Raw genomic sequence first — 13,210 nt, forward strand, 5'->3', positions numbered from 1 at the left:
GTCATTTGTAAACATTTCAAAAACCATAATTCCCCTTTTAAATTATGGGGTTTATGTGTATGCCAGTGAAAATAAAGCTATATTTGATCCATTTTAAATTCAGGCTGTAACAACAAAATGTGGAAAACGTTAAGAGATGTGAATACTTCCTAAAAACAACTGTATGGAGGAAACAGGCAAGCATTTTTTTTAAACAGCCTGCTTGAGATTCAAGCTTGAGGTGGGGGTTTTTCTTTATAATTTATGCTTTTGGCCACCAACACCAGTAAAGGACAAGTCAACAACATTATTTGGCTACGAGTTAACAGATTATGAACTTAAGTGAGATTTTCACTGGACAGTTACTTATTTAGAGATCAGAGTTAGAATGACTAGTCTATAGGCCTACATTAGTCAAGGAAACACCAATCAGAAGGATATTCCAATTTAGCAGCATTTCAGTGGGTGTTCTGTCAAGAGAAATGAGTCATTAGGCCAGTGTTTCCCAAACTCGGTCCTGGGGAGGGGGGCACGTTTTGGTTTTTGCCCTAGCACTACACAGCCGATTCAAATAATCAAAGCTTGATGATTACTTTATTTGAATCAGCTGGCAAAACCCCAAAACTTGCACCCAGTTGGGTCCCAAGGATCGAGTTTGGGAATAGCTGCATAAAAGGCTCTGCATGGTCAATCGGACTTCTGCAGTGACCATACAGCATTTACTGCGATACGGCCTCTACACAAGTTAGGGCATTCATACTTATTGTGCTTCGCAGAACTGTTATGAAGGAGGTTGTCAAGGTAGTAAGTATGTGTTTATACTGGACCTCCCGCACACACCTACCGTCAACCAATCAGGTCAATGCGGAGCTACATGAAGCACTCAGCATTGTTACAAAATTTGAGAGGCGCACTGCGATGCGGTACAGAACTCAATTTGGCCTCTGTGTGCCTCCGGAGGCTTCGCAATTGCATCACACCCTCCATACGGAGCCTCCGACCACATACAGATCAAGCATCAATTTGCTTTTAGGTTACGTGGGATATTTCCGCACTAGACATGTCTCAATGAAAAGTCCAAGAAGTGACTAAGGTGTTACTGATCATTTCAGACCTACGCTGCATTCATACGCCAGTCTGAGCTAGGAAACGCGGAAATTTGACTTGCTGATTAGTTGAACGCCACACATGTATAACAAGTCGGAAATGTTCGACTTCCGACTAGCATATGAACAAGGCACTGACGAACCAAAATCAACCAATGTGTCATCTGAGAAGGCTAATGAAATAGTCCCGTAATTAATGTGTAGCGTTAATGTGCTATTCGGAACAAGAACTATATCCAGTTAGCCAGTCTGAAATGTCAGTTCCTAGTTCCGACTAGGTCATTAACACCGCAACTGACAGCGAAGGTCATCTTTTACCGCCACCACTGCTCGTCTTTCACATCTCTCGCAAAGTCTACCTCGGAACCACAAGGAGCAACTCAGCGCCGCAGGAATGTTCATTCATACAATTGAGAATATTCCAATAGGGGCAGCGCGCACCGTATGGTCCAAATTGCTTGTTGGAATTTGCGTTTTACAAATTCAGGCTATCCCCATTTGTCTTTAGGCTTTCTACAAATAACTTTAGCTTGTATTGGCATGTCATATGACATGCCAATATAAACTAAAATTAAGCAAATTAGTCAATTAAATGTAGCCTAGACTAATCAATTCAAATGTAGTAGGCCTATGTCTAAAAATTGTGAAATTAATTCTGATGAGGGTGACAACTTGATCCATTGCGAAGATAATGTTCAGATAAACGTTAAATGTTTGGAAATATTCCTTGCAAATAGAACAGATTAATCATTACAGAAATTGAGCTCCGTCCTTTGGACTTGTGTGAAAGATGATCCAAGCAGTTAACATAGTCCCACCCACTAGTAACTATATCGAAAGGGATATGTTGTAAATTAATTAATGCCGCGACCAAAAGCAAGAGACGAGGCGAGAACTGTGTCGCTGCAATTCAGAAAGTAAACGTTTGGATATGCCTAAATAGGAAATTGAATACAACAATAGCTTACACGTTTGAGATGAAAACTGCAGTGAATTAAATCCAGCACAAATTGAAGGAAGTATTACTCCATGGCTTGCTGTGTGAATGAATGCTGAGGCTGGGATGCCTTTTGGTCCAATGACTCGCGAGTAAAAAGAGGAAATGGCACTCAACCGGCAGTGACGTGGTAAAAAAAACGTAGACATTTCCAGGTGGTACGGCCAAATATTGAAATAATTTAAGAACTGGAGACTGCGTGCAACGTATCCGACCGTTGTTTTCAAGGTAATCTGTTCTCGTAAAGTCTTCGCATAAATCTATATTGATCATCATTCCGTTGTTGCAGCGAGGAAGACTATGCAGAGGGCTCCTGTACATTTGTAAATATTTTGTTTTAAGTATGTTGATTGCATTTTTAAGCAATTATTTGTTTTTGTGACTTCTTGAATTTTCTTAATATTGGGTGGTTTTGTCCAATGGAGTTGCTGGACTAATGGCACGACAGTTTGTTTTCGGCTTGGCTAGGTGGTTAGGTAGCTGGTTATTCAGTCATTTGAATGACGCATCAATACAGCATAAGCTTCTTTTTTTATTGCTGGTTGCATCAACGATGTGGACTTGTGCATGTGACATTAAACATTTTAAACCTGAGAGGGCCCACCTCATAGGGAACTGTTTCCTGACTACTGCCTATGTGTGGTGATCTTTCTGGCGCTTATAGCTGCCAAGCATCACCCAGATGGGTGCTACACTTCAGTAGTGGACTATCCAGCCTACCTACAGAGGAGGAGGAGACAACAGACGAGGTGCCTGATGAAGATCTCTGGGCTTGTCTAAGTAACTGACTGACACTGCTCCCTCTCTGTGCCATCGAAGCTCCCTCCTCGTAAGCTACTGCCCAGCCTTTCTGAACAACACCTTATCTGAATCTGTGGAAGACCATCGCCCAAGACCTGACAGATCTCCTCATTTCTTTTGTTTGTTTTTACAGGGTCTTTGACATTCTCTTTAATGAAAAGCGCAAAATAAAATAAATGTATTACTATTAGCCCACAGGGAGCAGCGCAACCAGCGGCGACGTCATCCAAAAACATGACATTGTTTGGATGAATATAAAATGTTAATATCTTCGTTGTGAGTGATAAAAAAAAATGTTTTTGTCCTCAGCCTCAATTATTTGAATAAATGAATGGGTGTTTTGTGCACTAAGTCATGACTAAAGTGTGTTATTAGGACTTTTAAAATCTGACTTCTCTAGGACTCCCGTCTAAGGCATTGCATCTGTGCTAGAGGCGTCACTACAGACACCCTGGTTTGAATCCAGGCTGTATCGCAACCAGCTGTGATTGGGAGTCCCATATGGTGGTGCACAATTGGCCCAAGTGTCGTCCGGGTTGGGCCGGTGTAGGCCGCCATTGTAAATATGAATTTGTTCTTAACTGACTTGCCTAGTTAAATAAATAATAAATAAATGTGGCCATCTACAGTATGGAAATTGTCTTTCTGGGTGGGGTGTCAGTTAAACTGCAGTACTGAAGCAAAACTGTAGGAGCCGTACAAACCCTGCTGCTAGACCGTAACCCTGGCCCCTTGGGGCCAGCCCGGCAAGGAAGTTTAGCTATTCATAATGGGGATTCAACTGAAATTTTAAAAAACAAACATCTTTATTAACCCGAAGGGAAATTCTTGTGATTGTAGCGATTCCCATCTTGCACAGATTGAGAGCAGTTCTTGACGTGTCCGCATAGAAATGGTTTTGTTGTGGGTGATGTTCCCATTTAGGTCTGTTGCAGGGTATAAAATACAGCTTTCTATTAGGGCCACATTTGATTACAGTACAAATGTGATAAAGTGCGTTCGAGTGAGACGGTAAGAACCGCATGCTCTCCTCTCACCTGTGTTAACACTTCCTGGTTAACACTTCCCGGTTTGTGTAACGTGACCTGTGGCCTATAACCCATTGTGAATGTGCCCCTACAGGGATTGTCAGAGAGGAAGAGGCGACACGAGAGGGTCCACTCCCGTCAAAATCTGTCCACATGGGAATACATCTCATCATTATGTACAGTATCTCTGGGATTGTCCATCGGTCATGAAGTCATAAATCAAATCAAATTTTATTGGTCATACACGTGATTAGCAGATGTTATTGCGGGTGTAGCGAAATGCTTGCGCTTTAGCTCCGACAGTGCAGTAATATCTAACAAGTTACACAACATATATCCAATAGACACAAATCTAAGTAGGAATGAATTAAGACTATATACATATGGACGAGCGGAACGGACTAAGATACAGTAGAATAGTATAGAATACAGTATATACATATGAGATGAGTAATGCCAGATATGTAAACATTAAGTGACTAGTGTTCCAATCCTTAAAGGGGCCAGTGATTTCTAGACTATGCCTATAGGCAGCAGCCTCTAATGTGTTAGTGATGACTGTTTAACAGTCTGATGGCCTTGAGATAGAAGCTGTTTTTCAGTCTCGGTCCCAGCTTTGATGCACCTGTTCTGACCTCGCCTTCTGGATGATAGCGGGGTGAACAGGCAGTGGCTCGGGTGGTTGAGGTCCTTGATTATCTTTTTGGCCTTCCTGTGACATTGGGTGCTTTAGGTGTCCTGGAGGGCAGGTAGTTTGCCCCCGGTAATGCGTTGGGCAGACCGCACCACCCTCTGGAGAGCCTTTGCCGTACCAGGCGGTGATACAGCCTGGCAGGATGCTTTCAATTGTGCATCTGTAAAAGTTTGAGGGTTTTAGGTGACAAGCCAAATTTCTTTAGCCACCTGAGGTTGAAGAGGCTCTTTTGCTCCTTCTTTACCACACTTTCTGTGTGGGTGGTCCATTACAGTTTGTCAGTGATGTGTACACCAAGGAACTTGAAGCTTTCTACCTTCTCCACTGTGGTCCCGTCGATGGGGGTACACCCTCTGCTGTTTCCTGAAGTCCATGATCATCTCCTTTGTTTTGTTGACATTGTGTGAGAGGTTGTTTTCCAGGCACCACACTCCCAGAGCCCTCACCTCCTCCCTGTAGGCTGTCTCGTCATCGTTGGTAATCAAGCCTACTACTGTTTGTCGTCTTCAAACTTGATGATTGAGTTGGAGGCGTGCTTGGCCACACAGTCATGGGTGAACAAGGAGTACAGGACCCTGAGGATGCACCCTTGTGGGTCCCCAGTGTTGAGGATCAGCAGAGTGGAGGTGATGTTTCCTACCTTCACCAGCTGGGGGCGTCCCGTCAAGAAGTCCAGGACCCAGTTGCACAGCGAGGGTTCAAACCCAGGGCCTAGAGCTTAATGATGAGCTTGGAGGTTACTATGGTGTTGAATGCTGAGCTATAGTCAAGTAACAGAATTCTTACATAGGTTTTCCTCTTATCCAGGTGGGATAGGGCAGTGTGCAGAGTGATGGCGATTATACCCTCAAAGTGTTTGTGTAAGAGAGAAGTGAGAACCTGTACTACTTGTATAAGACGGTGCCACATGTTGAGAAGTGGGCACACATACTTTATACTCTTGACAAGCAGTTTCTTTGGGACTTTCTCTTTTGGGAAATAACCCACACTGTTCAAATGAGGGTTTTTCCCAAGCACACATATTTCCCTACAGTGATTTAGTGTGCTTTACTGAGCCTCAATTCTAGATTTGTTTACTCAACGAAACAAATTTCTTCCTTTGCATGACATGAATGACACCTCCTGCCCTAGCCTATTGCTATGACAACACAGACAGGGAAAACAAAAAGCAGAAAAAACATTGTCTGAAAGGCTCGCCGCTGTTGGGTGGGGCCGCTGCCCTAGCCTACCGTTGGCTTGGTCTAATGGTGGATTTGAGCTCCCTGTGTTCATAGCTATTATTGTGTGTGTTTGTGCAAGCGCAAATCAGAGATCACTCTCCAGACTCACCGTGGTTAATCTCCACATAACATACCTGACCAGAATGATTGTCCCAATGGTAAAGACACAGCCTGACCACCAGCTAATGCAGAGTAGACACCCTCTGCTACACACAGGCACACACATAATGAACTAAGTTATGAATGGCATCTACTTATGTACTACTTGTTCTTTCTGATGTGTTTTGGTGATGAAGAAGACACACAATGTTATCACCAACAAAACAAACAGCAGTAAAAGTACAGTAACTGCAGTCGATTGTGGCATTTTGGACGCAGTAAATTGCAGAATAACTGCAGGGTACTGCAGTTATACTGCACTCTAACTGCAGTTATATTACAGTGGAGTGCAGTTATAATGCACTCTGACTGCAATCTTTTTCCAAAAGGGCCACTATCCCCTCTCATCCACCATCTCCTTCAACCAACCTCCTTAGTCTTTCGTCAGAGCGATGACATGGCATTGTTATCTATGCACATATGTTACTATTGCTACAAACATATCTGCATAATCCGATAGATTGGCTCTATTTCAATAGCCTATGGTGGCTTCCTTCCTGGACTGTGCCAATAACCAATCAACAGCCACCACATGTGTCACCTATCCTGTGTTCTTTGTTAAGATGCACCCCTTCACCCTAAACTACTGTGACTGATCAGACACACTCATCTACAATAAAACATCCCAAGATCACACAGGTGTCCTGTACACTGAGTGTATAACACATTAAGATCATCTTCCTAATATTGAGTTGCACCCTCCCCTTTTGCCTTCAGAACAGCCTCAATTTGTCGGAGCATGGACTCTACAAGGTGTCAAGTGTTCCACAGAGATGCTGCCACTTGTTGACTCCAATGCTTCCCACAGTTGTGTCAAGTTGGCTGGATGTCCTTTGGGTGGTGGACCATTCTTGATACACGGGAAACTGTTGAGCGTGAAAAAGCCAGCAGCGTTGCAGTTCTTGACACTCAAACTGGTGCGCCTGGCACCTACTACCATACCCTGTTCAAAGGCAGTTAAATATTTTGTCTTGCCCATTCACCCTCTGAATGGCTCACATACACAGTCCTTGTCTCAAGGCTTAAAAAACCTTCCTTAACCTGTGTCTTCCCCTTAATCTACACTGATTGAAGTGGATTTAACAAGTGACATCAATAAGGGATCATAGCTTTCACTTGGTCAGTTTATGTCATGGTAAGAGCAGGTGTTCTTAATGTTTTGTACACTGTATATTGAGGAAAGAGTGTCATCTACAGGTTCATTGCAGTCACTGCAGTCTAGATTCCAATTCTATGCCACTTCTCCATGGTGTTTCTCACAGTCAGTGGAGGGTGCTGTTGTACCAGGCCAGTCCTAGAATGTGTATTAGGCTTGCTTGTCAGGCTTGTAGCAGTGAAAGCAGAGATCATTCACAGCTGCCCTTCAGATGTTATGGTCCCTAACTAACCTACATAGTAGCTTGCTTCAGTGTTGAAAACACAATGACATCAAGGCTAAATACTCCTCTCTCTGTTATCAACCACAACTGGTCTATCCTGATCTGTTTCATTTTGTACTTAAGTAATGAGGGTGTGAATGTGTGAGTGTGTCTAGGAGGCTGTCTTTTCTTCCAGTATGTATGCGTGTGTCTCAAACAACAATAGAATGGAGTCTAGAGTGTATGTCCCTTTAGTGTAATTATGTGATTGAACTCCATTATGTGTGCAGATGTTATGTCAAACACATGCAGTGAAAGGTTTCTAAAGCCCTCTCTCTCTCTTCATTCTCCACCTCTCCCACTCCTTAACCGCTGCTCTCTCTCTCTCTCTCTCTCTTCATTCTCCACCTCTCCATCTCCCTTTATTTAACCGCTGCTCTCTCTCTCTCTCTCTCTCTCTCTTCATTCTCCACCTCTCCATCTCCCTTTATTTAACCGCTGCTCTCTCTCTCTCTCTCTTCATTCTCTACCTCTCCCTCTCCCTTTATTTAACCGCTCTCTCTCTCTCTCTCTACCTCTCCCTCTCCCTTTATTTAACCGCTGCTCGCTCTCTCTCTCTCTCTCTCTCTTCATTCTCCATTCTCCACCTCTCCCTTTATTTAACCGCTGCTCTCTCTCTCTCTCTCTTCATTCTCCACCTCTCCATCTCCTTTTATTTAACCGCTGCTCTCTCTCTCTCTCTCTTCATTCTCCACCTCTCCATCTCCCTTTATTTAACCGCTGCTCTCTCTCTCTCTCTCTTTCATTCTCCACCTCTCCCACTCCTTAACCGCTGCTCTCTCTCTCTCTCTCTCTTTCATTCTCCACCTCTCCATCTCCCTTTATTTAACCGCTGCTCTCTCTCTCTCTTCATTCTCCACCTCTCCATCTCCCTTTATTTAACCGCTGCTCTCTCTCTCTCTCCATTCTCCACCTCTCCATCTCCCTTTATTTAACTGCTGCGCTCTCTCTCTTCATTCTCCACCTCTCCATCTCCCTTTATTTAACTGCTGCGCTCTCTCTCTCTCTCTCTCTCTCTTCATTCTCCACCTCTCCATCTCCCTTTATTTAACCGCTGCTCTCTCTCTCTCGCTCTTTCATTCTCCACCTCTCCATCTCCCTTTATTTAACCGCTACTCTCTCTCTCTCTCTCTCTTTCATTCTCCACCTCTCCATCTCCCTTTATTTAACTGCTGCTCTCTCTCTCTCTCTCTCTCCATTCTCCACCTCTCCATCTCCCTTTATTTAACCGCTGCTCTCTCTCTCTCTCTCTCTCTTTCATTCTCCACCTCTCCATCTCCCTTTATTTAACTGCTGCGCTCTCTCTCTCTCTCTTTCATTCTCCACCTCTCCATCTCCCTTTATTTAACCGCTACTCTCTCTCTCTCTCTCTTTCATTCTCCACCTCTCCATCTCCCTTTATTTAACTGCTGCTCTCTCTCTCTCTCTCTCTCTCCATTCTCCACCTCTCCATCTCCCTTTATTTAACCGCTGCTCTCTCTCTCTCTCTCTCTCTCTCTCTCTCTTTCATTCTCCACCTCTCCATCTCCCTTTATTTAACTGCTGCTCTCTCTCTCTCTCTCTCTCTCTCTCTCTCTCTCTCTCCATTCTCCACCTCTCCATCTCCCTTTATTTAACCGCTCTCTCTCTCTCTCTCTCTCTCTCTCTTCCATTCTCCACCTCTCCATCTCCTTTATTTAACTGCTGCGCTCTCTCTCTCTCTCTCTTCATTCTCCACCTCTCCATCTCCCTTTATTTAACTGCTCTCTCTCTCTCTCTCTCTCTCTCTCTCTCTCTCTCTCCATTCTCCACCTCTCCATCTCCCTTTATTTAACCGCTGCTCTCTCTCTCTCTCTCTCTCTTTCATTCTCCACCTCTCCATCTCCCTTTATTTAACCGCTGCTCTCTCTCTCTCTCTCTTCATTCTCCACCTCTCCATCTCCTTTATTTAACCGCTGCTCTCTCTCTCTCTTTCATTCTCCACCTCTCCATCTCCCTTTATTTAACCGCTGCTCTCTCTCTCTCTCTCTTTCATTCTCCACCTCTCCATCTCCCTTTATTTAACCGCTGCTCTCTCTCTCTCTCTCTTCATTCTCCACCTCTCCATCTCCCTTTATTTAACCGCTGCTCTCTCTCTCTCTCTCTCTTCATTCTCCACCTCTCCATCTCCCTTTATTTAACCGCTGCTCTCTCTCTCTCTCTTTCATTCTCCACCTCTCCCTCTCCCTTTATTTAACCGCTGCTCTCTCTCTCTATCTCTTTCATTCTCCACCTCTCCCTCTCCCTTTATTTAACCGCTGCTCTCTCTCTCTCTCTCTCTCTCTCATTCTCCACCTCTCCATCTCCCTTTATTTAACCACTGCTCTCTCTCTCTCTCTCTTCATTCTCCACCTCTCCATCTCCTTTATTTAACTGCTGCGCTCTCTCTCTCTCTCTCTCTCTCTCTTCATTCTCCACCTCTCCCTCTCCCTTTATTTAACCGCTGCTCTCTCTCTCCATTCTCCACCTCTCCATCTCCCTTTATTTAACTGCTGCTCTCTCTCTCTTCATTCTCCACCTCTCCATCTCCCTTTATTTAACCGCTGCTCTCTCTCTCTCTCTCTCTTCATTCTCCACCTCTCCATCTCCTTTATTTAACCGCTGCTCTCTCTCTCTCTTCATTCTCCACCTCTCCATCTCCTTTTATTTAACCGCTGCTCTCTCTTTCATTCTCCACCTCTCCATCTCCCTTTATTTAACCGCTGCTCTCTCTCTCTCTTTCATTCTCCACCTCTCCATCTCCCTTTATTTAACCGCTGCTCTCTCTCTCTCTTCATTCTCCACCTCTCCATCTCCCTTTATTTAACCGCTGCTCTCTCTCTCTCTTCATTCTCCACCTCTCCATCTCCCTTTATTTAACCGCTGCTCGCTCTCTCTCTCTCTCTTCATTCTCCACCTCTCCATCTCCCTTTATTTAACCGCTGCTCTCTCTCTCTCTCTCTTCATTCTCCACCTCTCCCTCTCCCTTTATTTAACTGCTGCTCTCTCTCTCTCTCTTCATTCTCCACCTCTCCATCTCCCTTTATTTAACCGCTGCTCTCTCTTTCATTCTCCACCTCTCCATCTCCCTTTATTTAACCGCTGCTCTCTCTTTCATTCTCCACCTCTCCATCTCCCTTTATTTAACTGCTGCTCTCTCTCTCTCTGCATTCTCTTATCCCCTCATTTCTCTATCGCTCCGAACAGTTTCTCTGTACTGTATCGCTTTCTCCCTTTCAACTGAGAAATAGTGTGCTCCATAATGTGTTCCAGATGTCGACCTCCCTCTACCCTTCCCTACTCTGTGTTCTCAGAAGGCTGACTGAAGTTCTGATAGGTTGGCCACCCCACATACCACGCCGCCCCCTTCCCCTCCTCCTGTATATGCGAGGTGGTACCCAAAATGTCAAGGGTGACTGGAGTTCCCCCAAAACAGTATTGAGAGACTAGTAAATGCCTATTCCATATGGGTGATTCTCATGAAACCAGTTTTAAAATGTCTTTAGCAAACTGGGTTACAATACGATTCATTTTCAAAAATCAACAATCATTCTAATGACCACAATGTCTAGTTTTTGGGAAAGTGTCTTATTTTAAATACATTTTACATTTTCCCCTGAATTTTGTACATTTTCACCCCAAATTCTCATGACCAAAATGCGTCAGGGTTAAAGTCTCAGGTCCTTTTATTTAAACAATTATTCTGAAAAACATAACTTACTTGAATAAAACTCAAAGTATGTTGCTGTAGTTTGTCCATAAATCATAACAATGGTATACTAGTTGAAGTTGACATTAAACTATAATATTCATTACATACAAATAGTGTCTGTGTCTCATTACCGTAACACTTTTTCAAGTTCCTGTAAAAACTCAGATCAGTTTTTCAATAAAGTTGTATCCACCCATGATGCATCATCCAGTGGAGTCATCCTTAGATGAGCACAAGTTAAGTTATTAGCTTTTATGGCTTCAGAATCAGGTTTGTATTCTCAAAAAAAAACTTTACCCCACATTAAATCAAATTGTATTTGTCACATGCGTTGAATACAACAGGTGTAGTAGACCTTACAGTGAAATGCTGAATACAACAGGTGTAGTAGACCTTACAGTGAAATGCTGAATACAACAGGTTTAGTAGACCTTACAGTGAAATGCTGAATACAACAGGTGTAGTAGACCTTGCAGTGAAATGCTGAATACAACAGGTGTAGTAGACCTTGCAGTGAAATGCTGAATACAACAGGTGTAGTAGACCTTGCAGTGAAATGCTGAATACAACAGGTGTAGTAGACCTTGCAGTGAAATGCTGAATACAACAGGTGTAGTAGACTTACAGTGAAATGCTGAATACAACAGGTGTAGTAGACCTTACAGTGAAATGCTGAATACAACAGGTGTAGTAGACCTTACAGTGAAATGCTGAATACAACAGGTGTAGTAGACCTTACAGTGAAATGCTGAATACAACAGGTGTAGTAGACCTTACAGTGAAATGCTGAATACAACAGGTGTAGTAGACCTTACAGTGAAATGCTGAATACAACAGGTGTAGTAGACCTTACAGTGAAATGCTGAATACAACAGGTGTAGTAGACCTTACAGTGAAATGCTGAATACAACAGGTGTAGTAGACCTTACAGTGAAATGCTGAATACAACAGGTGTAGTAGACCTTACAGTGAAATGCTGAATACAACAGGTGTAGTAGACCTTACAGTGAAGCCCTTAACCAACAACAGTTTTTTTTTTAAATACCCCCAAAAAGTAAGAATATGTACATGTAGGTAAAGTTATTAAAGTGACTATGCATAGACAGTAGCAGCAGCATAAAAGAGTGGGGGGGTCTTATAGCTTGGGGGTAGAAGCCTCTTGAACCTAGATTTGGAGCTCCGGTACCGCTTGCCATCCGGTAGCAGAGATCTATCTAACAGTCTATGACTGGGGTGGCTGGAGTCTTTGACAATTTTTAGGGTCTTCCTCTGACACCACATGGTATAGAGGTCCTGGATGGCAGGAAGCTTGGCCCCGGTGATGTACTGGGCCGTACGCACTACCCTCTGTAGTGCCTTGTGGTCAGAGGCCGAGCAGTTGCCATACCAGGCAGTGATGCAACCATGCTCTCGATGGTGCAGCTGTAGAACCTTTTGAGGATCTGAGTACCCATGCCAAATCTTTTCAGTCTGCTGAGGGGGAATAGGTTTTGTCGTGCCCTCTTCACGACTGTCTTGGTGTACTTGGACCATGTTAGTTTGTTGGTGATGTGGACGCCAAGGAACTTGAAGCTCTCAACCTGCTCCACTACAGCCCCATCGATGAGAATGGGGGCATGCTCGGTCCTCATTTTCTTGTAGTCCACAATCATCTCCTTTGTCTTGGCCTTCTCATTACTGAAACGGCTAGAGCTCAAATTGGGAAAAGTCTTGATTTAATCTTATAATTGTATAATTTCATTAGAATTTTTTTTTCAGTATTATGTTTAACTCTGGCATTTTCATTAGGGGAGCAATATTAAAAAATAGCAATGTTAAAAAATATTAGAAATATTGATTTGTTTAATACTTTTTGGGGACTTAACAGTAATTCTAATTTTGTCAACATTTTGATCAAATGCATAATATCTGATAAAAAAAACATGAGTCATTATAAAATAGATAAATCTCATAAATCTCAGTGATTCAAGAGGAAATTCCGTGAAACTTAACAATTAAGAATTTCTTGGGACAGTTTTGTGAGAATGACTCCCATGTTGCAGTAATGTTAAACCCTTTTGGATTTTTTTTCTGGGTATTCGAAGTCATTGTAACATTGT

General features: G+C 43.3%; 1 protein-coding gene across 7 annotated transcripts in view; it reads right to left on the reverse strand.

Moving 5' to 3' along the window:
- The window catches only part of LOC112265816 (oxysterol-binding protein-related protein 3), a 44,650-nt gene extending 42,489 nt beyond the window's left edge, over nt 1–2,161 (reverse strand). For all 7 annotated transcript variants that reach the window (XM_042295276.1, XM_042295272.1, XM_042295275.1 and 4 more), the window contains exon 1: nt 2,054–2,161. The gene's annotated coding sequence lies outside the window, so the exon portion shown is untranslated. The remainder of the gene's footprint in view (nt 1–2,053) is intronic.
- Between the last annotated feature and the right edge of the window lie 11,049 nt (nt 2,162–13,210).

Source organism: Oncorhynchus tshawytscha, linkage group LG13, assembly GCF_018296145.1.
Source record: "Oncorhynchus tshawytscha isolate Ot180627B linkage group LG13, Otsh_v2.0, whole genome shotgun sequence".
Lineage (NCBI taxonomy): Eukaryota > Metazoa > Chordata > Actinopteri > Salmoniformes > Salmonidae > Oncorhynchus > Oncorhynchus tshawytscha.